This window comes from Ambystoma mexicanum, chromosome 10, assembly GCF_040938575.1.
Source record: "Ambystoma mexicanum isolate Mex_15411 chromosome 10, UKY_AmexF1_1, whole genome shotgun sequence".
NCBI lineage: Eukaryota > Metazoa > Chordata > Amphibia > Caudata > Ambystomatidae > Ambystoma > Ambystoma mexicanum.
Window position 1 is genome coordinate 864,407,824 of NC_090932.1, and position 26,153 is coordinate 864,433,976.

Sequence of the window (26,153 nt, forward strand, 5' to 3'; positions counted from 1 at the left end):
AAGTAATGGGAGGTATTGGGGACGGGGGTGACTGGAAGGGAAGAGGAGCAAAGAGTGCTCAGAGCCAACCCACATTTGCAATTTGCATTGAGGGGGTGAGAGGATGAAAAGGGTAGCAAATGGAACCCAGATCCAGGACCAGGGTGGGAAAGATGGGGGGAGTGAGCAGGAACAGTCCCAGGTGTGGGTCTTGAGGCGACTCACGCCACTTCTGGGAGTGAGAAGCATCGGGTGGGAAGGAGCCAAGGAAATCGACCCGGATAGGCAGGACAAAGGACAAGGGTGGGGGAGACCTTGGGTTCAAATCAGGCAGAACAAAGAAACCTAGCAAATCTCCTACTTGAGTGGTTCATGAGTCAGTGTATGATGTATCGGTGGCTGAGCATGGTTGTGTGCGAATGGGGTAGTGTTTGGTGTGTATAGGTGCGCATGTGAAGGGTGTGAGTAAATGAGTGAGTTTCTGTGTGTGCTTGTGTGTTTCTGCTGGTCCACCGGGGAGTTGGTTTTTGCAGGGAATCTATGAATACCATTGTTCCACGATCCCCTCACCGGCCTGACAGATGCCCAGTTAATATTGCCATGCCTACCCCCTTGGCACCCGAGTGCCTCACCTGCACACATAATATTTTGTGGATACATGTGTGAACATTATCAAACTGTTTGAATGATTTCAATTGAAAATGTTAATAGCTCTGACGATGGTGTTGTACACCGAAATGCATTGGCCGAATTGTGTTTCATATGGATCACAGGTCATTTTTTGCCTCGAAACTGTGTGAATAAAACACTGTACGAGAATTGTATTCAGCAAATGATTTCATTTTTGTTGTTGGATTAAAGAGATAGACATACCGAATTTTGAAGAGAAGGAAAAAACCATTTGGTTATATTTGAAAAAACCTTTCTTTTTACAAAATGAAAAAAGGAATAAGTTCATATACAGCTATGTGTGAGCATCACACATAATTAGGTGGTTTCCACCTGATTTTTCCGGTTTCTTCTTTACTGTACTGGCATTGTGGTGCAGTGTCAATCTAGCTCCCAGTATTTCGTGTAGTTTCAAAGGGACTTCATTCCAGAACACGTCAGTTACTCACATGAGCACAGCATGCACTTATTGGTATCTGGAAGCACGGACGTCAATTCATCAAAATGCCTACAGTAGCAGAGTGACATCACACATCCGATGACATCACAGAAAGTGATACCATATGACCTTTGACCCTGGTGATATCTAGTGAAATTACATATAACCCTGATGACATTGCTTGAAGTGACTGACATGTGAAAAAACATAAGAAAGCTTACATTTCATGAAAGACCGAACCGACACCAAAGCAGACATAAGAGTTTTTAGATACCAAGGACATTTTCACTAGGGTGTTCCGTTGATATGTCATGGAGGGGTCATGTTAAGACAGCCCCAGTAGGACCAACATAGGCCAGGGACACATGACCATGCCACTATAGCCTCATAGGCTATAGTGCCAACTTACTGCCAATTTATACCAATTGTTGCAGCACATGTCAGGTCTAGGAATCATATGCCAAATAAAGACCCACATTCACACAAGGTGATGCCATAATACAGTGTGGCTAATGTAGACTCTGAGGATGCAGCCATCTCGTGTCTGTTGCAGCTTTACAGCCGAGGTATGGTCACAATATATACATTACAGCTATGCATATCCAGTTGCTTCTTTCATATGCCAAATGCCTCCTCAAATGTCCAGAAATGTCACCCAATGGGAACTGATGCCCCCTACACCTGGTATAGGAAAAAGTCAGATGAATAGCCAAATGACACAAAACCCAAAACACTGTTATAAGTAACGAGCAACTCTTTATTTCTTCTTTTTACCACTGAATCACCTTCATCGTAAAGTAAAGTTTGTAGAAGCAATATCTATTAATCAAATTTTAATTAAAAATTTCATAAAAAAAATGAAAGAGAACCCATGACACCTCAACGTGTTTCTGTCAGTACATGGTTCATCATCAGGTGTGCCAAGAGGCTGACCCCATATCCTTGTACTCTTATATGGCGCTGACCATAAGTGCCATTGACCATGCATTCTTGAGCTATATGGTGAGTGGCATATACGGTTGTGTAGACCATGCTAGGATTCACACATGTGACCTGAAGAACAGACAGAAATATCAGCCGTGCGCACTTAACACGTTGAGCTATCTTATCAGCTATTTCTTCTTAAATTTGCATACCCCAGCATTTGGTAATGCATTGGATCTGCTGGTTACATGTCTTATTAACAGAATACTTATATTCTTACTGCTGCTAAGTACTGTGATGATGTCATAGCCCCTGTTAACTACACAATTGATTAAACAGCATTATGTGTCGCAATTGGATAGCTCAGCGAGTTAAAAGCTCATCTCTGACATGTGCTAGCCTGCACTTTCCATATTCATATTTCAGCAGGGCTGAATCAATCCTTCATCCTTCTAAGGTTGATACACTAAATACCATTATATTTTGTACTAATAACACCTATTTTTACAGCGCTTCAAAGCAGGAGGCATCAGGAGTCAGAAATGAAGTGCTATATATAAAAATATGATGTAATTCTAACTATTTTACTTGGAACCGGGAACATCTATACCACAATAACTTCAAAACATTGAGTATTTTTGCACAAAATGATAGGCATCAGAAAATTCAACAAACAAGTTGACTCCAAATAAATATCTCTTTGTCTGGAGCTTCCAGTCTGTTTGGCATACACAGACAAAGTACTCTTCAGTCTTGCATTTGCGAATATGGCACATTGGAGAAACCTTCACAGCGTGATTTCCGAAAATAAAGCGGGTTCTAAGAACCCACTTCATGTTTGTTGCCACACTGCCAGGGGGCAAGGGGGGGGGGCTTGTGAATTTTGTAATTGGTTGAGTATAAATATTTGCCACACATTTGCAAGAGCGACCGAGGATAGCAAGGAAGCCTGAACCAGCCAAGGATGGTCCTGTGGGGTCTCTTCCCCCAAGAACATTTTTTTATTTTTTTATTACCCTTGTTACAACAGCATAAAATAGCTTTTTAACACAAAGAATAGCATAACAACCTATTAACACAGGCAGTAGCATTGCAGCATGATAAAAATCTGAAGTGTCACAGATGAGCAAATTAATAACTGACCACACACGAGAGGTTCTCCAGCATGTGTGCCACCTTCTTCCAGAGAATGGTGAAAAACACAATACAAGGTTCATGGTTGCCCCCCATAAATAACTCCCATAATGCTTGGTCAGAGACTGAGTGGTCCAAGCCTGCTGCTTTTAGGGCCGCAAGTCGGAGTGTGTCCCACATCTCGCAATGAATTAGCAGATGCTTAGCAGAATCAAGAGAATCAGTGCCACATAGGTGGCATGTGTGCAAAGGCTAGGAACGAGGGCTCAAACGCCCATCACTTCCAAGATTTTAACTGAGTTGATTTTAACCTTGGGGTAATCCCATACCAATGTGTTGCCCACAAATTGGTCAACATATTTTGGAGGGCTGTCCCGCCAAGGATGCATTCCTACTGTTCACCTTAGTGGCTAACTGCGCAACATACTGCTCATGGTAGCAATCATACACAACTGCGTGCGTAGCATCCTTACACCTAGGGTAAGACCAGCTCCCACAGGCGACTGGAATGAAGCTCGACCATCTGCTTGCTGTCAAAAGAATTTGGTAATAAGCAATATGGCGCATTTAAGCAACCTTAGACAGGGCAGCATTAAAGATAATGGAGCTCAGTGAACCAGCCTCATCATTGGCCAGACGCCAATATGTACCTAAAAAAGACAGCAGTAATCTTGCTGTACAGGAAAAGATACCAAACTCCAGAAAAATTGATTCAACTGGATAGCGTGTGGGTAATCGGAACAGCCTTGTAAGAAGGAGGGATTCAAGTCTTGCCACTCCCAACTCATTGTCAGGGTGCCAACCTATGGCACCATACATAAGGATGGGGCTGATCTTAGCCAGGTATAACTGCAACAAAATGCCAACAGTGTAACCACCACCAGTATGAGCCATTTTTCCCAGGGTTCCGATCACCTGAGAACACCCAGGTATAACATGAGCACGGTGCGCGTCTCCACGAAGGCGCTCATCAAAGAGATTTCCAAGATATTGACACACTTTTCCAGATACCAAGACACAGTGATCTTTTGATGGGCCAGAGGGTGAAACACCATGACCTTGGTCTTTTTGATATTAACCACAAGATCCAGAGAATCTGGATATCTTTTAAATGAGTCAAGAGATTCCTGTAGGCCCGTGCGGGTACGATCCAGCAGGATAATATCATCCGCGTAGGCCAGCCATTGGAGGGGAAAGTCCCCTAATTTAGGGGGAATCGGTGTAGGATTTACCAAGGCTGGCCCCCATGTCTGCTAGATATAGAATAAACAGAAGAGGGGCAAGAATGCAACCCTGCTTCAAACTGCAGGCCGTCGGGATCCAAGAAAAAGTAGAACCAGACTGATGCAGCCAAAGTTTTACCCTAGTGTCAGTGTGTAGTAGAATAATCATAGACAAAAGGTCAGATGGAATGTTCCAAGATGAAAGCTTCCGCCAGAGTTTATTGTGGTTAACAGAGTCAAAAGCTGGGCTGTAGTCTGTAAATGCAGTAAATACAGGACACTGGCAAATAAGCCAAGCCTGTTGAATAACAGACTGCAGGGCAAGACAGTTGGTTGTCGTACTCAGACCCTGTTGGAAGCCATTCTGGTTAAGAGGGATGAGCTTGGTCTCCACAGCCCAGGTCCAGAGATCAGAAAGGAGCATACGAGTGAATATTTTGGAGGGAGCATCGCAAGAAACTGATAGTTTCCCAGAATGGATCGATCACACTTTTTCCAGATGGGAACAGTAATTCTGTCTCTCCACGAGGGTGGGATCAGCTGGTACTCACCGATCCAGTGGAATAGGCAGTTTAATGCTGAACCCCACCAGTCCCCATCTTTATTAAGAACATCACTGCAAATGCCATCTGGATCGGGATCTCACAATGACTTGCTACTAGAAATGATCCTGATGATATCCGATATGAGACCATCTGCTCCGGGAGGAGCCAAAGTCATTAGATGTAGTAGTGTCTCCTCCCAGCATTTTAGTCACATGCTCAACCCACCCCAGCAAATCGCACTCTCAGTGGTCACCAGTGACCAAATTCCAAAATTGGTGCATGTCGTTCACGAGGGCAACATTAACCAGCCTGCGCCATCGTGAACATTCTTGTATATACCAGTCCTGTTTAATCAATTTCCGGTAGAATGTTTAGCCAAGGGCAATCGAGATGCGCAGACACATGGGTCCAATTCAGTTCCCACTATGTTGCGACGTTTCCTATGTAAGTCCTTCTTCTTAGATACGATGATTCTGTCATAGGAATGCTGATGGACACGGAAAGAGGGGGAATTGCACGATCGGACCGAAAAAAAGGCCTGACCGTACAAAAAGTCTGAAAAATGCTACCACCAAAGGTTCGAACACTAAAAGTTCGAACCTTTGCTGGTAACATTGTAGGTAAGTATAAAACAACCCGCTCAGTATACTGTGTGGTATAGTGAGCGGGGTATTGCGGGGGACACCCCCGAAGCACACCCGGAAAAAGAAAGAAAAAAAAGAAACAGGGGCGCAGTGGTGTTCCCACGCAACACCCTGATCACTATACTTTAGAGTATAGTGAGCGGGGGCTGCGGGGGAAACCCCTGCAGCTCCTGAAAAAAAAAGAAAAAAAAGAAAAGGACCCTGCGCCGCCGGTTCCTGATCACGGAAGTGAAAGGGAACAGGCCTCGCAGGGACACAGCCTGAAGAAAAGGTAAGTAGGGTTTGTTTATGTTGGGGGTGTGGGTGGGGGTGTGTTGAGGGTGTGGGTGGGGTGTGTGTCATGGGTGTGTTGTGGGTGGGGGTGTGGGTATGTAGGGGTTTTGAATCTGTGTTCGCATGGGAAATGTATGAACCTTTTGTGGTTCGTACATTTCACATGCAAACTTTATGACCGCGGGAAAATCAGCCGCGGTCGGATCACGTAGATCCGAAAGAGGGTAGGGCGCTGGTGATTGGAGGCTCTTCTTCTAAAAATGTAAGTAACTAGAGTCGAAATTACTTCACCAAAATCACGTATCACCTTGAGGGGGCAAGCACTAAAGGCGCCTGGGTCCTCAGGGGTAGAGTGGGCAACAAAGGAGGCCAAGACAGTACAGACGAGCGGGGAGGCTTCCTCCAATCTTTGCTTGTTCCAGGAAATACGGTTTAATGAGGAGTTAGCCTTTAGAGCTCCGGTCGGTTCAGGGGCTAAGGAAGGCTAAACCAAGTTTAAAGTCATCACAAGAGAGGAGTGGTCACTCTCAAGGTAACGAGAGACTTCCATGTAAACCACCAAAGAAGGATCGTTGGCTGTAAAGCCACATTCCAAAATACTGCCGGGGTTGGTACCAAAACGAGTGCACTTTGATGGGTTGTCCGATGAAGTAGTATCATTAATCATGGAAAAACCAAGAGTACAATAACTTAGCCCATTCCAAGCCTCTTTTACAGGAGCGAGAGAGCAGGCCGTCCTCAGCAGTAGAAGAGCAAGGCAATCCATAAAGAGAAGCCAAATTGGATGGTGCAGGAATCCAGGAATTAAGGGATGATGCCAGGGGGTCAGGTGGTCAAACTACCAATCAGACCCTCAATTTCAGCCAAAACTTGACCATGGGGTTGACTGAAGGGAGGGTCGTAAAGATTAATAATTAAAACTTCCCTGCGGCCCCTATCAGAGGGCACATTATGCCCAGCCAGGAGTATATTTGGAGAGCTAGTCTATAGTTCCACCCTTCTTAGAAAGTTCTTAGTACCCAGAAGCAACCCACCCTTAGGGCACTCCCGGGGACCCTGGATAACTGGCTTGTTGATGAAGTTCCACCCGTCCACCATCACTGTCTCGGTCAGCCAGGTCTCCTGAAGGGCAACGATGAAATTTTGGTCCAAGTTGTCAAAGAAGCCACCTTCCTTAAATAAGTGGCTTGAAACATGGGTGTTTCAGCAGATAATCTGCACAGGATTATGAGGGGACACAGCTATAGACCCTTGGACCACCCTTGGGCGGCCAGCCTGGACAGCCATGTCCAGTGGCACTCCTCCCCAGTCAGAGCCTCCCCATCCCTGTTCCAAGTGGCAAACTAGGGGCTGGGGGCTGAGCACAAGCAGGGGACGGAGCAACCATGCAACACTCAGACGACTCCACTGGACAGTACCTCTGACCATACAAAGAATCAATTAAAATGCACTTGTATCCCAGTCAACTGAATGAGGCAGCATGCTCCAGAATATGCGCCATGGTTTCCCCAGAGTGGAAATAAACCATAGCTGTAGCTTGGTCAAAACATTCACAAAGATCCACTGTTTTAATGTCATCGCTATGTAGAAACCGCAAAGGGTTAATGCAGGGCAAAAGATCAAGCAACCGGGAGCGATTTATTAACTGCCCCTTAGTTTTACCAACGACACACTGAATAAGAAGGGCCTTATTACCAGTCTTGCAAGGTGACAGGAGTTGCTTAGCACCTTGAATGTGTGCTACAGGGTCCGGTAAACTCGAGGTAGGGGGTGCCCTATGAGACCGTGAGGGAGCAGCTGGAGCGGTGAAGCCGGAGGGTCCCATTGTCTGGACGAAAGAGTTTGCTGTAGACTTCCCGTCCATGTTGGAAATAAACCCTGGGGGAGAAGCAGTACTAGCTGGCACACCAGATGTAAGTCTCCCAGGCACAGAATTGTGTAAGAGGTTAACATTCACAGCAGTAGTGAAGGAGTCAGCACATGGTGCTAAGTGCTATGCAGGATTATCATATTTAATCAACAACAAATTTTTGATGGGCTTTGCGGTGATCACACAGTGAGATCGAATTACTGCACAGCTGGTAGCCAAACTGGGCACATCAGGTCGCAGTGGGAGGGGGTAGAAATAGGGAATGGGGTAGGGGAATATACCTTCCACAAGACAGCCGCAGTGCCAGAGAATCCAGCGGCAGCCATACCCATTCTCTTTTTTTCCCGCTAAAGATTCATACATCGAGGCTTGACAAACAGCCCTGCAGGACCGCTTCATGGGAAGGGGTCCCTTAGCCAGCTCAGAAAAAATGTATCATGGAGGTGCAGGGTATTGAGAAAGGGAAGGTTGGTGGTGAAAATGAAGCCAAGATAGGGAATTACAACCTAAACCAAGTTCAGGGCTCAAGTCGAGGATATATGAGGATGGACTGAGTCCACCCACTTTTTTCAGAGGGTGGACTCAGCCCCCCCCCAGCTAAAATGAGAAACATTGAATGTCCTCTTTAAATTTTTGAATTAAAGACAAACTCAGGGATCGAACTGCAGTCGTCAGGTTTGCAGGCCGGACATTTCACCACTGCACTATATAACATGATGAAAAATAACAAACAACTAAAGGTGAAATATCCCATTTCGGTACTGCAAGTTCCAAGGAAAACATGTATATTGGTTCTTGGAGTTTAAAACATGCACGCCTTCTAACGTTTTCAAAAACACTATTAGAAGAAAATATTCTCTCTTGGTTTTTTGTGTGTGTGCTGATTTTAGGAAATGCCAATGCCGTTCACCTTGTGTAATTTGGGTGGTTATGCAATGCCAATTTAATGAAATGTGCATATTTCACCTGGATATGCTAATTTATGGTGACGTCACATGCCATTGCGATGGTTGATGAGTCCCTCCACTTGAACGTTTAGGACTTGACCCCTGGCCAAGTTGCAGTGACATGAAATTTGATTAAGGTCTCAATGCTCTGCATGTGACAGAGCATCAAGGTTGAAAGGAGAAAGAGAAGAGAGGAACTGATGAAGAGATATCCATACGGGAAGGGGTGTTTAATAGTAGAGCCAAGACCCTAAGACAGGCCAGTCACAACGAGAAGCAGACTCAGCTATAGATTAGCTTTAGCACCAATCTCCTGGTGTGAGATGATGTTGCACTGCTTGCCCCAGCCAAATGCCAATGTGCAAGCAGAAGAAGGGATCGAGACCCTGGCGACGGGGTCTCTGAAGAGACATGGATAAGAAGCTGAGGAGTTGAATGTACATACTGAGGATTAAAGCAGGAAGAAGTGATAGTGAACAATGGAGAAGGGCGAATATCCAGGGAAGGGATCCCTGAATTGAGGGGTATAAACACCAGAGACTTTTAAGCTCCAGGGATTATTATCTGAGATCCAGAGACTTTTGTTCGAACACCAAAGACATTTTAGGAGCCCTAGTGACATTTCCATGAACCCCAGAGGCTTTCCTTTGCACCCCAAGACGGTGAATCAAGGAAAACCTGTCTTTATCATGGGTGCCATGTCATGCCATATGTAACATTCATTAAACAGTGTGTAATTGTGGGATCACAGAACCTGATACCACATCCGACTCATGTCTAAGCAACGGAAGATGATGCGAATGGAGTCTATGAAGTCTGTGAAGCCAAGTGGACAAGTAACCCGGTTGATCCCAGCTCTTTGGTTCATCTGCCTCCGTCCTGTACACAGCGGCTTGTTCGGTGCACCCCTTGGAGTCTAGCCTATGCAATTATTTAAACCTGTAATTATTGGGTCCCAGGAAAAGAGAGAGTCTTGCCCGAAATTACCTACACATGGAGATTCCATCTGATTGCTGCAGAGTCCTATCCCCGTTGTCACCGCCCATATATGGGCCCATAACTGAGATTGCTTGTGCTCTTATCCCCACTGAGAATGCAAGGAATATGGTGGTTCTACCATTGAACTATGCAGACCAACCCATCTGGGGGAATAAATATGATGTCATAGCTTGTTTCATTTGAGAAACTCTGTGGTACATGGAAGAACAGACTGAGCACACTTATTCACAAAGCAGGTGTCCCAGTTACAGAATATGGAGATTTCTGGAGATCTCCAATGAGGGACCAGGAAGGCAACACAAGAAGGTTTCCCCTAGAACATACCTGGAGACCCTCCCAGTGCCTCAGTAACAGTAAACGCTAATGACGCCCTCAGCCCTCACTCTGGGTTGAACAACTCGAATGCCTACAAGTGAGGGATGAGGAAGGCACTAGGGAACCTCAGTCTGAAGAGGGTTCAATGGGAGTGTCGGCTTTCAAACCCCCAGTTCAGAAGACTAAATGTCTAGTTCCCAGATGCATCATACTTCAGCTAACACAGAGGTTCCCCTGGGAGGGCCCATTGACAGAACCTTCTGAGAGACCCTGGGATGCCACCAGAAAGGGGAAACAACCATAAGCTGCCATCACCAACCTGGGAGTGTCCTTTCCAAGTCCAGCCTGGGCATGGCTGGATCAGGAGACAAACCCTTCAATCTAAAGGTCAGCCAAGGAACTTGATTCCTTTATCTCCAAGCCCCATGAGGAGGTAGAGGGCAAAGAGTTGCTGGAGGATGGACATTTGGAGGAAACCCTACTGGTTCAAGACCTACAGAGTGAAACAGGGGCACAGGATGCCAGAACTGAAATCCACCTACTGGACTCTTAACACCTGAACCCTCCCAACCAGGAAAACCAACCACTTTCATTGCCAGTTTTGGATGAGTGGCTGATGTGATCAATCAGAGACCCAGAAGAATACATCTCTGTGGAAGGCATCATGTATCAGAATCCTAAATGGTACAATCTCCAACACCCACTGTGAGGAACTACCAACAATAGGGACATGGCCCTTTGGGAAGACACCAATGGAGAACATGGATATCCTCTTTGCTGTCTTTACCCAAGGAATCACCAAAGAGTTGACAAAGTTACTAAGGAGGACCCCAGAAGACGTCTTTGGACAAAACCCTTGCAGAAAAGAAGAGGTCAACACCTATGTGAACTCGGGCACCCCTGGCATTCAGACCTGCCTATATATGAGCACACAAAAGAAATACCATATTCCAATTCAGGAATTTCAAAGTAAGATGCTAGCCATAATGGATTTAGGATGTCATTAAAGATCCATTTGATTTGACCTGGTCCCTCCATCACTGCGAATACCCATGGGCAATAGGAACAAGTGTGTGCATGGAGCCATCAAGGGAAAGGAGGTGAAGCCTACTAAGAAGGCAGTGCGGGGTGATAAGAGGGAGATGTGGGCAGACTGTAGTAAGCAACAGCAGAAGGGAGCAGGATATGCCCATCTGTGAAAGGTACAGTGAGCAAAAAGCGTGAGCTGCAAACTCTCATCTCAGAACATGTTATTATGCCATGTTCTTTCTGGAGAGGAGCACCTGCTACCATTTTTGAAATATTTGCAAGGAACTTGGGGTTGGTCACCCTGAGTTAGCTGGGGTCAACCAGACGTGGACTCCCTGCTCACTGTGCTCAGAGAGGCACAGCTTCACCTCACTGATGAGGCCCAACAATGCTGAAACACGTGTATGGGGTTGCTGTTGGTACTCTTGTTCAGAGAGGAATTGCCATAGCATTTCGGTGCTGGACTGCCCATGTGGGCGGGACAAAGACTGATATGCAAATGGATATTACCCATCTGTGAAAGGTACAGTGAGAAAAAGCGTGAGCTGCAAACTCTCATCTCAGAACAGGTTATCATGCCATGTTCTTTCTGGAAAGGAGCGCCTGCTACCTTTTTTGAAATATTTGCAAGGAACTTGGGGTTGGTTACCCTGCGTTACCTGGGGGAAACCAGACGTGGACTCCCTGCTCACTCTGCTCAGAGAGGCACAGCTTCACCTCACTGATGAGGCCCAACAAGGCTGAAACACGTGTATGGGGTTGCTGTTGGTACTCTTGTTCAGAGAGGAATTTCCATAGCATTTCGGTGCTGGTCTGTTACGCTCACCTGGAATCCACGGGGACGCCACCCAGCCCTGGTTGGATGATCTGCACTCTGGAACCCTCTCCCGGTCCCTTGTTAAGGTCTCTGGTTAAAGATGTGTCTGCAATATAGGAGAGCTGGATTCAATACCAGATTGTCCTTATGTTTTCCCACCTCCCTTTGCCTCAACCCCTTCCTCCCCCTTGAGCCTTCTCCTCACCTTAATATTGTAAAAGGTGGATTCTCCGTCTTGCTCCTCGTGGCAGGGGCACGTAGATGTGGGGGGGGGGATCAGTGACCAAGTTACTTCACTGGTGCAAGCCCCCCTGTGGGAATCCAGGCCTGCTGCGACTCCGTAGGTTTGCTGCTTTACAGTCTTTATGTGCAGTTCTTATGTTCCTCTTAGTTCGAATAATAATGTCTTGCTTCTTTCCTTTTAGGTATGGAAATGTATTTTGGTGTTGTCATTCAGTTTGAAGATGAGCATGGGCCGGTAGGCGAAAGCACGGTGTCCGCGATGCTGTCCGGTGATTAATGCGCGATGCGTGGCGCTGTTTCGCCTTTTATATTGCTAACCTGTGTCTTTTCTCTTCTTGCAGGTTGCAATGTTCCTCACTGAGCGCCGTAATGTTCCAGCAATGACACTGACCAGGAGATGACTACCCAGGTAAGAATTGTGTGGCTTTCTTCATTCGGGAGAAAACGTGAGTAAACGCTTACTAATGCTGTCTTTCTTTCTCCTCTTTCCAGGTTATGGTATTCCAGGATGCATGCGGTGCCGGATCATGGAGTTCGTACCTTCAGGTGAGTGGAACTGAAGTCAGCGATGGATTGAAGTCATGATACTGTTCCAGGTAAGTTTCGTAGTGTTCTTTCTCTCTCTGCAGGTCCTTGGTTTCAGGTAAGCTGGCATCAAAGAACTGGACACAGTGGCCCTCATTACGACCCTGGCGGAAATCGAAAAACGATGGCGGAAATGCAATACCGCCATCGAATAGCGCTCGGTGCGATTATGACCCGTCACCGTAAAGTACGATGCCATTAGCGACACCGTAGTGAACGCCAACGCTAACTGTACCAAGTACGCGCACGCGCGCCATGCGAAACCGTAATTACCACCATGGCGCAACGGTACGCGAATTCTGACCCTAGCGGACATTTACCTAACGCCATCAAGCATGGCGGAAAGTACCATTCCGCCATGGTGAGAAGTACGGCATCGCGAACCAACCGTAAAAGGCCCTACTGAGTGCCTGTACACCACTCCCTGGCCACATTGCACAACTCCTCGTAGGTGCAATGAAGTCACACAATGCAACCAGTGAAATGTACAAGTCACCCATGCATGCCAACGAACAAATGAATGTAGGGGCTCCAAGTGCCTTGTGAGTGGCCATCCATATTTGCCATGGCACCATTGCCGTACTGATGCAGCACAGGCATGTGAAGGTTCAAGTACAGCAACATGAACTGAAATATGAGACAAACAAAAACAGGCCCCCCATCGCTTGACACCAGTGTAAGACAACATTCAAAGCAGTATCCTGAGTGAGACTGCACCAGCCCTGTACTCCTGCCAGTAAACAAACCAACCATCAGCATAAGCATGTACCACGCAAGTTGGCAGAGTGACTGAGCAGCCAGGCTCATCTCAAGAGGGGCCAATGGGAGCTGCAGGGCACAGATGGCACGAATACAGAAGCTATTCCAATGGACATGACCTCAGTCTCCCTCCAAGAAACGCACGCAAACACAGGCACCTGTGACCAGCCATATTCTGATAATCACATCATTCCACCAATCCACCTGGCTGACCGGCATCTATTACACAAAAGCTAATCCCCCGCCCATGAGCATGACATCATTAAAACAGTCATAATGGCAGCCCCTATCCCTGACCTTACTGGGCTTCGTAGGCAAACGCGCCCAGTACAGTACCACGCAACTATACTCAGAAGCCGGAACCCAAAGCAGATCTTCTCACAATACATCGCTCCACAAATAGGAATATGCTACATTACTTGCAAAGAATAACGCTACACGGTCAATATCATAATCAAAATTTAATGCACAACAAAATCACCAAGCCCATACAGCTATTAGGTCATGAACTCCAAAATATATATCATTATTGTGGGCTGCATCCGCAATAAATGACCAGCTTCTTCTTGTGTGACGCCCTGTTCCTTCATGGTACACAGGGGCTACATTCACGTTCAAAAAGGCAAGATGGAAGCACCTAGAACCGCAGGGCCGTCCCATTAGGTAGGCACTAGTCCAGCTGAAAGGTCGATATGTTGCTCCTAGCCACTAGTACTGCGTAAGGGCATGTGGGCCATTGGCGATCGTCCCATAAGATCGTAATGGTGCTCCACTGATTAACACGAAGCAGCAGGTGTCGGGAGTAAAAGCCATCTGCAGGAGCGGCATACAGATGGCAGCGGCAAAAGGGGAGGAGATACCTGTCACCCAAATGAAATGAAAAAGAATAGTATGGGCATCTGAACTTCATTTGAATTACTCACTTCAACGATCACACTAAATCCACAGCCATATGCATGCTAGCCCACTCAAAAGGATTATTCCCACCCAAAAATCACTTGCGAATCATAACTATATAAATCGAGGTGAAAACACTATTGCAAACGAGTGTTTGTGTGCATGCGTCTGTTAAAACAGAATCCATTAGATGGGATTAGTGACGTGCATAGACACAAGTGTTTGAAGGCGCGTCGAGACAGGGAGGGTTCGTCAAGGGCAGATAGACGATGGTCCCACTATGGCAGCCCTGCATCACATAGCGCAGGGGAAGTGGATAGATTCCAAAAAGCCATGTACATGGCAAACTCTCTATTAAATCATCTGTCCATGCATCCATACATCATTCCCTCATCCCGGTATGAAAACGCCTGATTATTTACTCACATAACATGTGAAATTTCCATTGAGTCTGTGCGTAATGCAGTCTGCAAAATCCACTGTGCTCCAGCCCGGAATTCTAGTGTTGTGAAGTAACATGTATTTGGGAACGTCCTGCCTTATCGTCCACTACGCTATTGCGCATCCCATACTATTCATATCAATCATTGCATTCTCGCCATGGCCCCTGTCCCAAGGACATTAAACAATAGAACTTTATATCTGCAGTCAGACCTGTGGGCGTCTCCTCGCCGCTAGCTGGAAACCGAAAGCGCTGTCCTTCGAATTCCTCATTTGCAACATCACGTCGAAAAGGCATCTGTGACCGCTTGAAATCACAAATCCATCCATGTAGTGCGGCAGTGTGTGAAAATGGCAACTGGCTTCACTCACAAATGGGACGCCCTGCCCGTCGGTGAACCGCGGTACAGTGCTGCATGAGGGTCCACCGTTAATCGAGTACTACATTCCACTGACCCTTCACAAGTTTGTTCGCGACTGCACAGATAGTATGTGAAACAATGGGACCATAGCAGAATGAACATATGAATCAATATTTCACTGCCATCGGGATGAAATACATGATTGTAATAGCAAGATGCCATGCGTCGAATTGCAGCGTTGTGTGCGGGACGTGCTCGCCGAAAGGGGATTGCAGCTTGCACAGGTGGAAAGAATCACCACAGGTGGAGGCTATACAGCTTGAAAACACATAAATTGCACACCCAACCCCCTCCCACAACCACACCCACTCCAAAATGCTACCGGCAGGACTAGCGATGTTGGCCCTGGGGGACCTGATAGCACTGCAAGTACTCCAACTTCAAGAAGAAGACGAACACCAACTACTACAACAACCGGCCGCACAGAGGAGACGCAGGAGGAGGAGGGCAAGGCAGGGCCAGCAAGGCCCACCAGCACAGCCACTACCACCACGCAGGCAGCCCGCAATCCCACGCCTCCGAGCACATCCGTTCAACCTCACTGATGAGCAGATCCACACCCTCTACCGTTTGGACCGGGACACCATAACCGCCATTGTGGACATGACACATGCTGACCTTGTCAGCATGATAGATAGCTCAACCGCCATCCCACCCCTACTGAAGGTGGTGTCTGTACTCCACTTCCTGGCCACAGGCACCTACCAGCACACAGTCGGACAGTTGCATGGCATTTCACAGCCACTGTTGTCACGGACACTATTGCAAGTGCTCGATGCCCTCCTGAAGCACGCAGACGACTACATCTCTCTACCACGCTCGGAGCAGGAAATTACGAACACAAAAGTGGGATTCCATGCACTTGCCGGCATACCGGGTTGCATTGGTGCCATCGACTGCACCCATGCGGAATTGGTTGTCCCACATGCCATGGAGGCCCAGTACCGCAACCGAAAACAATATCATTCTCTTAATGTACAAATGGTGTGTGACTCCAACAGGATCATTACACATTGTTGTGCCCGATTTCCTGGATCAACCCATGATTCTATGGTCTTGCGGAACTCTACAATACCACGCTACATGGAGCGACACGCAGGGAACAGATCCTGGCTACTCGGTGAGTCTCATTTCATGCATGATAATGTGGGGTATGTGATGCGGCAATGACCTGGCAGGAAGGGGGGGGGTGCGTACGTAGCAATGTCATTCCACAAACATCCTTTATTGTCCACATACAGGTGATGCCGGGTATCCACTGAAGAGATGGCTCCTTACACCACTCCGGAACCCACAGAACCAGCATGAGGAGGACTACAACCATGCCCACTCACGTACCCGTGTAGTCATAGAACAGGCATTCGGCCTACTGAAGGCTCGTTTCCGCTGCCTCAGCAGGTCTGGCGGGGCACTCCTGTACCGCCATGAGAAGGTTGCAAAGATGGTCATGGCATGTGTCATGCTACACAACATGTGCGTACGTAGAAATGTGCCCATGCCCCCTGACGCAGAACTGCAAGCACCTGAATATGGTCATGATGAGGGTGGGGATGTGGCAGCACCTCAAGGAGTCCGCGAGGCACAGGAGGGCCGTGAAATTCGTCAGATTATCATAGATTCATGCTTCTAGCACTCACGCCTGGTGGCTGATACATGGACACGGGACTTGTGGCACTGTGTGTGTCTGGAACATGCACAATATGGACTGTACGCCTATAATGGCCTCGTACACAAAGATCAATGTCCACACATCTCATTGGATGATTGTGAAATGTTTATAGCATATGTGAAATTATGTTACACACCCCATTGACCCGCCACCCAAGTAAGCCCAACACACCCCTCCACCCTCCTACCTCCCCCCCGAACACCAGTGTCCAAAGATGCTCATTGTCAGTGGGCAGACGCTATTGCAAGCCCCCTCTCCGGGTATCAGGGGCACCCCTGCCTGTGGAGCGCAGGTTCCTCCCAGATCTACGTTGGGGGCTGCCCTGGACGGAACTTGCAACGGATGATGTCTCTGCCTGCTCACGTCCATGCTTGTCCCTAAGGGTTTGTGAGAGCTCAGTGAGCACACGGCGCACAGCGGCAAGTTCAGCACATACGTCTTTGGACGTCGCATGCAGTTCCCCCTCAGGCTCTCGGTGCTTCTCTCCATTTGTACTCTCAGGCTCTCGGTGCTTCTCTCCATTTGTACTCTCAGGCTCTCGGTGCTTCTCTCCATTTGTGCCCTTAGTGTCTCAGTACATGTTTCTATGGCTGCCTTAGTACCCCCACATTCATCAGCATGGTCCTTGAGGAGCGTGGCCAGTTGCTGCTGTTGCACGATCACCTGGTCGAGGGACTGTTGCCTCTGCTGGGCCATGGCCATTTGCGGTGGTGTCACAGAGGGGCTGATCACCTCATGTTGCCTTGACACAGGTATGTGGGGGATGGCCAGTCGTCGTCTTGTGGGTGCCCCTGCGTGGTATCCTCATGGTGTACGGGATGAAACAAACAGGGGGATTGAGACAGGTCATGGATGGATTCTACATCGACATCACCGTTTTCTGTGTCGGAGCATGCTGCCATTAATGCAGTGTCACCTATGGTGCTGCTGCCACCAGAAGCAGTGCCTTCTGTGGCATCCATTGGGGGGACCTGTGGTGGTGCTGTTGTGGGCATGCTGGCTGCTGGGGTGCCTGTTGAAGTCCCCTCCTGTGTGCTGCCACTTGATTTGTGCTGCTGCCGTGTCTTGATCCGTGCAGCTGAGGTGGAGGGTCTTTGGCCGTTGGTCTTGGCCCTCTTTGCAGGTGTGCTGGTAGGGGTGTCCTGGAGCTCGTCGTTTGAATTGGACCCTGTGGTGGAGTAAAGGAGGGCGAGCGTTATTAATGGGTCTGTGGAAATTGGAATGGCAATGTATCACATGCATTGGGGTGGTACCTGAGGGTGATTTGGGTCAGGGCCTTGGAGGTGGTTTCATTTTTGTGTGGATTGAGGATGCAGTTGTTTTGCAGCCTGCAGTTAGGGGGTGCCTGCTGCACGTGTAGAGGGTGTTTTTAGGAATTTTAATTATTTATTTATTTAATTTGACTTTTAATGTGCGCTATGAGGCCAATGTATGTGGACGTTCTCCTGGACATGTGTTTCTGTTGCACTATGTGGACACATGGTACTTCACATGATTGGACATTGTGGATTTAGCATTGTTTTATTTGGGACACCTACCTGATTCTTCGGATGTCTGCACTCCTTTCTCCATCCCTCCGACTCCCTCTATAGTCTCCATTCCAATGGTGGAGGCACAGATTTCTTCCCAGGGGGTCAACTTGATGGGTGATTCCGATCCTCCCCCGGTAGCTGTGGCAATGTTACGGTTGGCGGATAGTATGCTCCGTACGCGTATCCGCAAGTCGTCCCATCGCTTTCTGCATTGCTGTGGGTTGCGGGGTGCGGTCCCCACCGCACTTACCCGCTGTGCCACCAGGGCCCATATGGCCTTCTTGTTCGCAAGTGCCGTCCTGGTCATTTGCGTCGAGAAGACGACGGCAGCATTCTCCTGGAGGGTCTCTGTGAGCACGGTGAGTTCCTCACGGGAGAAGTGGACCTGCCGCTTGCGGTCGCACACTTTTTTCGCTACTTTTCCCATTGTTATTGTTTTCACTAGGGTGGATGACGGGTTGGGATGTGTCTCAGGGTAGTATTTTTAATGGTTGTGTGGGAATTCTGATTTTATAGGTGTACGGCGTGCTGTTTCCCGTTCCGGGACCATGTTTTTGCTTCCGTTTCCGTATATTTACGGTCACCGTATTTTCCGATTGCCGCTCATTACGGTGACCGCTATGATGGGTGGCGGAATTGCACCTAGGGCGCCGTACGACGGCGGTGAGGGGCGTTTTGGGGACATTTCCGCCATCGCAGACTTTGCACTTCCGCCATGGCGTAGTGCTCGTGCCCGATGGGTCAGAATTAGCCGCACTTTACTCCGTCGTGCAATGGCGGAAACGCTATTTACGCTATGGCGGTCAGGTCAGTTACTTTCCGCCAGGGTCGTAATGAGGGCCAGTGAGCGTTACGCTGCCCACAGCAGAATAACACAAAGCATGTTCTGCTGTTTGAGTGCGGTTTAAATAGTCTCAGGTAAAGTAGTCCAGGTAAAATAGTCCCAGGCCTGCCACACCCAAAAGACTAGCCCGCATAGCTCAGTTCCTTGTAACTGAGCTATGTGTGTGCCTCCATGTTGGCTGAACCCCCCCAAGTTAAAAAGTCCCAAGTAAATAGTCCCATTCTAATGTTGGTCTTCATGATGTTATGAGCCTGGCGCCAAAGGCGCAAGGATTGACTCCAAGAGAGTTTTGGATGAGGTTTTAAAGCCTTTGACCTGGCCCTAACTGGAAGGCTGACTTGCCAGTGAGGGCCAGGGGCAAGCGTCATGATAGGACTGCCCATGTGGGTGGGACAAAGACTGATTTGCAAATGTGTATTTCCCATCTGTGAAAGGTACAGTGAGTAAAAAGCATGAGCTGCAAACTCTCCTCTCAGAACAGGTTATCATGCCATGGTCTTTCTCGAGAGGAGCGGCTGCTACCTTTTTTGAAATATTTGCAAGGAACTTGGGGTTGGGCACCATGAGTTACCTGGGGGCAACCAGACATGGACTCCGTGCTCACTGTGCTCAGAGAGGCACAGCTTCACCTCACTGATGAGGCCCAACAAGGCTGAATGAAACACGTGTATGGGGTTGCTGTTGGTACTCTTGTTCAGACAGGAATTGCCATAGCATTTCGGTGCTGGACTGCCCATGTGGGCGTGACAGAGACTGATATGCAAATGGATATTTCCCATCTGTGAAAGGTACAGTGAGCAAAAAGCGTGAGCTGCAAACTCTCATCTCAGAACAAGTTATCATGCCATATTCTTTCTGGAGAGGAACGCCTGCTACCTTTTTTAACTACTCTGAACATGACACATAATTTTTAACCAGTTTGGTCATATATAGTTCTACTTATACCAGTTTGGCCTGTCGACCCTTATTTGATGTGCCACCTCCCCGCCCCAGCATGTTGTACTTGTGTCCCACCGGTTTGCTCCCTCCCCACCCCCCAATACTGATTTCCAGTGATGTCACTGCCCCAACCTCCTGCTATTTGGTGGCGCGCAGCTCACATCACATACCTTTTGGGATGAGGTAAGGTGGGCTATGGTATTACGGCGTCAACATCTTGACCCACTCTCCAGGCTCCATCTTTTAATCATTTGCTGTGGTTTTGTGTGTAGTGGTGTCTGTACATTTTTGTATCTTGTTTGTAGGGACTGTTCACTCTTGCCTGCACGATTGTGTTGATTTACATGCGTTCCACTGCATAGGTTGCTTGCTTTTACTGTGTGCATGTTCTGTGCGCTTCTGCACCTTGCAGATACACATTCCTTTGCGTTGTGCATTTATTTATGCATCTTCAACTTGCACAATAAAGATGTTTGGAAAGAAATATGGGCCAATGCTGCGTGAAATCAGCCAGAGGGGTCTCAGCCAGTAGGCGTACTGTGCTCGATAGAGCCTTAGTAGGCCCACCACTCACACAAACACAAGTACTAGTTCAGAACATTTGTAAGAAGAATTAGGTTATACACTAATAATATAATAATGATAATACAGGGATAATAGTGTGGCTGGCTCGGCAGTCTGCTGAAATATTTTCCCCATTCCTGGATTTGTACATCAGAGAAAGTAGAGGGAACTCACGTGCCATTTCCACCTGGAATGTGGTCAAAATGTTCCTTCCTCCTGATTTCCCAAGCAGTCTCCTCTTCCATGCTCACCCCTTCTCCCTTCTCCCAATGCCGCAAAAGCCTCTCTTCATGAATCCGGCACTGTCTTCTCCGCTGTTCTTTCCACCAGACTCCTTGCAGCTCCTGCCAACCTCCTCCTCACCTCCTCCTCACAACCTCAACCAACCTCCTCGAGATTCATTGCAACAATCTTCCTTGTGCTCTCCTTGTGCTCTCTCCTCCCATTTCCCCTTTCTGCAGCCAACCTTTTGTCACCTGTCTGCCAAAGCCTTACACGCTTCTCTCACCAACTCCTAACAACTGCCTCCAAACTAAGAGGCGTGTGGCTATTCTAAGCCCTTCTGCGAGTGAAATGAAGCTGCCGCCGGGAAAAACAATGAGAAAATGGAGGAGGCGGCCCGGTAACACCTGCATGGGCCTCCTCTACCACTTCTCCCCTCCTCCTGGGTAAGGGGAGGGCGAGGACGCAGAACGGCACCAAATACAACCAAAAGCCTGCGAAGGGCAAACAAAGGGAAGGGGCGGGGTAAGCCCTTTTATAACGAGAGGGCGTCCTCCAGCAGGAAGCATCCAGCACCTGCAGTTGGACGCCCGCCCCGCCGATCGGAGAGAAGGATTTTGTTTTACTCCCACCCACCCCACAGAGGAACAGAAGGAAGACAATATACCTGGTTGTCGCTGTCGCAGGATGGACAGTCTGGAATATGGCGGTGTTTGGGCGACCAAACACAAAAGACAGACTCTGAATGAGCCAGGAGGAAGCCGGAAGGGTCTTTGGGCCTCATTACACGGACGGCGGTAAGGGTTAACGGTCACCGTTAATGGCAACGGTGACCGTTAACCCTTACCGCCGTACTACGAGGTCCCTTAGCGGGTTGGAGTTTTAACGCCTGCTTTTTGCAGGCGTTAAATACCAACCCGCTAAGGGACCTCGGAGCTAATTACGGCACCGTAAAATTGCGGTGCCGTATTTAGCGCCTTCCCCAGTCCCATAGAGCCCTATGGGGCAGAAATGGGAATGGGGAAGGGCATTGGCGGAAAGGGGATTTACCGCCCCTCCAACCTTGGAATGGGGCGGTAAATCCCCTTTCCGCCAAGGCGGTGCCGGTATTTTACCGGCATGGTCCAGGATGCTTATAGCACCCTGGACCACCGCCTTCCGTGTAATGAGGCCCTTTGTCTTCTCGGACCAGCGCCTCTTGGGAGCCTAGCGGCAGAGGCGTCTGGTGGTAACAACAAGGGCTCAGCTTCCCCCAAAGGAAACTGCGCTCTCCTCGCCCACGGACACCTGCAGGGGCAGGGTAGGCTCAGGCACAAAGGGCTGGGAGAGTTGGGCCTACTATGGATTTTATGCAAAGGAATAGGGGGGAAGCACGTGGATTGGACACAGAGCAAATGCCACACTTACAGACTGAATTTCACTAAATGTGTACAGTGATTCTTTTGTTGTGAAAATAAAACTGCGGCCAAGTTTGCCATTTTACAAAACTTCTGTCTCATTCCAGCTAATTTTCTTAATGGGAAAAGAAAAAGAAACAGAGGGATGAACAAAGTTTGGCTTATTGGCTATGGGTATAAATGGACAAATGCAGGGGTTACTAGGTTTGCCATTGTTGCAGGTTCACTAAGGTCGTTGTCCTGTTTTCTGTATGGTGTCTTTGTCTAATTGTTGCACCGCCGATACCTGCTGGCTGCGGCGCATAAATAAAAAAAATCAAATAATGGTTAGTTGGTTGTGGAAAGCCAGAAGCCTGTGAGATAGCTGCATAATGCATACCGATCTATTATAGTGTGTGTTTGCCGCGGAGAAACCTTGTTAAAAAAGTTCGGGTGGGGTGGGGGGAGGGGCATGACAATTAAAAGAAAGAGGGTCCTTCCAAATGAGTGGGACAAAATGGTGTGCCACAGAAGTTGGGGGACCAAGTGTACGCCCCCTAAAATTACGCCCATGCTTGTTTTACATCTTGGAACTTAGGTGTGGACCGGGCGGTGCCGACAGCCGGTCCTCACACAGCGCTCCACTGCCAGACTGCTTTGGGTTCCGGCATGCTCCAAACCTGGACTGCGACCTCCCTGCGTTTACAGGGAGACCCGTGTGCTTCTCTTCCCCACCGGCCGATCAGAGTGCAGTGTTAGTGTTGCAGCCATGGCAGCGAGTAACAGAACAGCTCTTCCCAATACACCCTGGGGCATCCCTTACCGGGCTCGTCATGGGAACAGTTCATGTGGCAGTCCTCTGCCACAGAGCTGAGACATGGTGGTGTGGACCAGATGATCTCCCAATAAACTGGCAACTGGCCTAGCCTCACGCTGCGGGTGGTGGCACCTAGCCTGTCTTAGCACCCCAGCTAGTGTCCCCACAGATAGGCGGGGAACTTTGTCACAGACCCTAATATAATTGTCTTTCCTGTGCCCACTGCTTTTGATAAACAGAATGGGCCTCATTACGAGATGGGTGGTAGCTATGGAGCTTATAGCTCCATGGCTGCCTCCCATACCGTGCCGTGTCTGGTCTCGTTCAATGGGGACTTACCGGTGTAGTCCGACCCTGGCGGGACCGGTAAGTCGCCATTGAACTGACCATTCCAAAGGGAATGGGGAGGGCGCTAATAACGGGCTCGCGATTTGTAAGCCCGTTATTAGCGCCCTGGTCCCTTAGCGGGACCCGTAAGGGACGTGTGGTCAGACCACACGTTCTTTACGGTCCCCGCCAAGGGACCTTGGAATAGGGTGGTAAGGGATTACCGGCACCGGTTTCCTTACCGGTGCCCGGTATCCCTTACCGCCCAGGTCGTAATGACCCCCAATATCTCTAAACAAGGTTTCATGTGTCACGCATTTAATCTCTCATTGTTATCACAATGTATGACAGACCAGTACACACAAAGGAAATGGAAACATCGCCAGCAGGTGCAAGTGCGAGTGTACTCAGCAGGAACGGCCAGAACGCTTCGAGCAACAAAAATACCTAATTGCATTTTCTTGTTTTACAGCAAGGATTACATGTAGGTTCGGGACAAGCAAATCACAAGTTTAACCCGCAGAAAAAAAAAACTTTTAAGAAAGGAACCCTGATTTAGCAAAAGAAACCCGTCTGACTGTGTATATGTTTGACAACACTTCTCTTATTTTAGAAGCAAAATCGGCACATCATGAAAACAGGGTCTGAAAGGAAAACACCGCCGGTCACAGCAGAACACGTCTTACCTTGTGTGAGTCACACAAACGCCACCATTTTCATCTCTAAGAAATGCAGAGAGCGTTCGTTTCCTGGGCCACTGGGGTCAGTGCAGATTAGGGGTCTGCTTGGAGCGTGCTCTAGTTGTAAGCTAAATGGAGTTATAACGCCACGCGTCACCAATACCGGAGAACTACGGTGCAGTGTTTTTGGGAAGGTTCACTTGCTGCATACACCAGGAAGTGTAACACGTCAAAAGATGGATGGCTCAATGCCATTGCACAGGCCACCTCTTCAGGTCTTTATCTTCAGCTGCCCTCTGCCGTGAAACACGCCTGCTTACCACAGATAAACTGTCTATGAAAGCGTCACCTCATATTTACAAATTCAAACATTTCCAGCAATATCGGCAACCCTGCACAACATTTTGTTTACTGGTTGCAAATCATGTCTTCTGGATCCAATTGCAGGGTTTGAGTTTTAGGATGTGTAACAGCAGAAAAAAGAAACTGGAACTATTAGTCGCCACAGTTCCACGCTGTAACCAGAATCAACTGGAATTTTCTGCATAGCTGTCCAGTAGCTTCTGCAATATAAAATATCAAATAAATAATAAAAATAGACTCCAACTGGAACCAGCAGAAACACGTTCGTATCTGATGGGGAGTTATTTAATTGTAAAATGATAATCATTTGAAGCAATGGATAATTATAGTATGACTAGTCTTTGTAATAAAAATAATGTTGATATATTAGTTTATAATAGAGATAGTGCCAACATTGCCTCTGCAAAAAGAAATGGTCATGCTGGCTGCGCCTATATATGCCTGTGTATGCCAGTATAGTCACTATAAGAAGACACTCATGTTGGCTGTGCCAAACAATAGCAATATTTTCACTGTAAGAAGATGCTTTCCTAATTACTCTGCTGGAAGACATAGGACTTTACTGTCAGAACACACTATTTTCGACTGCATCAATGATTCCAACATTCCACAGCAAGAAGGGATGTTCATATTGTGCCAATATATGCAAGTATTGGCACTGCATGAACACACTTGTGTTGACTGTGTCATTTAGTGGCAATATTGGCACTGTAAGATTTATCTGCACTTTCTGGGCCAATACATGCCCGCCTTGTAACTGTAACAGCACACTCATGTTGGCTATGCGCATTAATGCCAGAAATCCCATAAGATGTTTGCACCAATATTTGTCAGTATCGCCAAAGTAAGAACACACTCCATGATATGATGTTTACATACTGGCTGGGCCAATAAAAGCCAGGACCATCCCTGTAGGAAGACATTTTTGTTGGCTTTGCCTGACAATGTAAACATGTATTTATTGATTGATTCATGTATACCATGCCTACAACTCTTAGGCATAGAGGCACACAGATAATATACCCACATACAAAGAAAAACAAAACAACACAAGCAGATGAAAGACGAACAAATGCGATCTAGGGGAACCAGCATAGACAAAAAAGCAGCCACCAATGCATGAACAATCCAAGAAACAGTCCAAATCATAGTCAGTATGGTAAACCAACAAACCCATTTGAAGAAAAGAGTCTTAAATACTCTTTTGAAAATCGGCAATGAAGGTGTTGCCCACAGGTCGGGAGGAAGATCATTCCACAATCTCGGGGCAGTGGAATCAAAAGCCAATCTGCTTGATCTTTCAAGATTAACTCTCGGAGCATCTACTAGGCATGCATTGTTTGACCATAATGACCGCACACAATGTTTAACGGATAGTGTAGACTTCAAGTACGCAGGTCTTAGGTCATACAGACATTTATGAGCAATAGTGGCCGCTCAAAAGGCTAGTCGTTCCATCACATGAAGCCAATGAAATGCACGCCATACATATTGCCCCTGTGAGAAGATGTTTTCATGCTGGCTATGCTAAAATATGCCAGAATTGCCACTGTAAGAACAAACTCATGTTGGATGTGCCTAATAATGCAAATATCACCTTGCAAGATGTGTTCACACTCTCTGGCCAGTACATGACATTATTGCCAATGTAACAACATAGTCATGT

General features: G+C 47.7%; 1 protein-coding gene across 1 annotated transcript in view; it reads right to left on the reverse strand.

Annotated features, from left to right (window-relative positions):
* The window catches only part of LOC138491815 (platelet glycoprotein Ib alpha chain-like), a 36,088-nt gene extending 11,764 nt beyond the window's left edge, over positions 1-24,324 (reverse strand). The window contains exon 1 of the mRNA XM_069618567.1: positions 24,131-24,324. The gene's annotated coding sequence lies outside the window, so the exon portion shown is untranslated. The remainder of the gene's footprint in view (positions 1-24,130) is intronic.
* Between the last annotated feature and the right edge of the window lie 1,829 nt (positions 24,325-26,153).